This window comes from Acanthisitta chloris, unplaced genomic scaffold (genome assembly GCF_000695815.1).
Source record: "Acanthisitta chloris isolate BGI_N310 unplaced genomic scaffold, ASM69581v1 scaffold11224, whole genome shotgun sequence".
In the NCBI taxonomy this organism is placed as follows: domain Eukaryota; kingdom Metazoa; phylum Chordata; class Aves; order Passeriformes; family Acanthisittidae; genus Acanthisitta; species Acanthisitta chloris.
In genome coordinates this window covers 19,130-20,129 of record NW_008671010.1, presented here as the reverse complement: position 1 = coordinate 20,129, position 1,000 = coordinate 19,130, and positions in this window count along the sequence as shown.

Here is a 1,000-nt window from a genome sequence, read left to right as displayed (position 1 = left end):
AGCTAAAGCAAACAAATTCTTTTTTTTTTTAAATAGTGTCCCACTTTAAAATTCTCTTCCCTATTGTTCCTGTACCCTCCCCTAATTGTGATACAAAAGATGGTATGACAGACATACAGGAACAAGTGATTCTTCTCCATGGTCTCATGGAAGTTACTCTGTGAATGGGTCAAAATTATCACAAGAAGGTAAATCAGGCAAGGCAACACAAGGCTGGACAGTGTGGAGAGGTTTCAGAATCTCCCCTCTTTACATCTAAGAGATAGCTATGCTGTTCGTCTTTCTGAAGTATGATTAGTGGTTTCCTGGAGTAGGTACACCCCAGTTCCAAAGGCAGTTGTGCTGCCACAGGCATGTTTTCATGCCACCTTCTCTTCTGAAAGGCATGAGAAATTTAGATGCAGCACAGACTATTTCTCTATACTGAGGGCAAGTCCCTGCACTCTCGGCATCTTCTTTAGCAAAAGGACACTGTAGGCTGGTGTGCATGCTTGGATCAAGGCCCAGTCTCAGATGGCAATTTATTATAAATTATTTTAACCTTGATCAAGAAGCAGCAGTTAGACTCATATGGTCATCCAGCTCCTCCATCCTGCTGACGTACAGCTGTTCTCTGTGTGGTGCCATCCAGACACACATTCGATGTCTGGCTGAACAGCAAACCCCAGGGAACACTTAGACAGGCTTTGAATGTTGACTTTTTTCCAGAGGATTCTCTTTCAAAGTAGGTGAAAATTAATGGAGATTAAAATGTCATGCTGGAGTGGAAACATTTCCTGGTTCTGTCACAGTGACACAGTGAGGCCCCAGACAGGCTTGTCCATTCCTGTGTGTTTGAGAAGACAGGTAATGGTGTAAGAGGCAAGGGTGACCTCTGAGTAAAGCCAGAAAAAGGTATTGAATATTCCTGCAGCAAAATACCTTGTTCTGAGACTGTTCTAAAATAAACTGAGAATAATACGCTTAATAAAAAGAATTGTATTTTCGTGAAATATCTTTC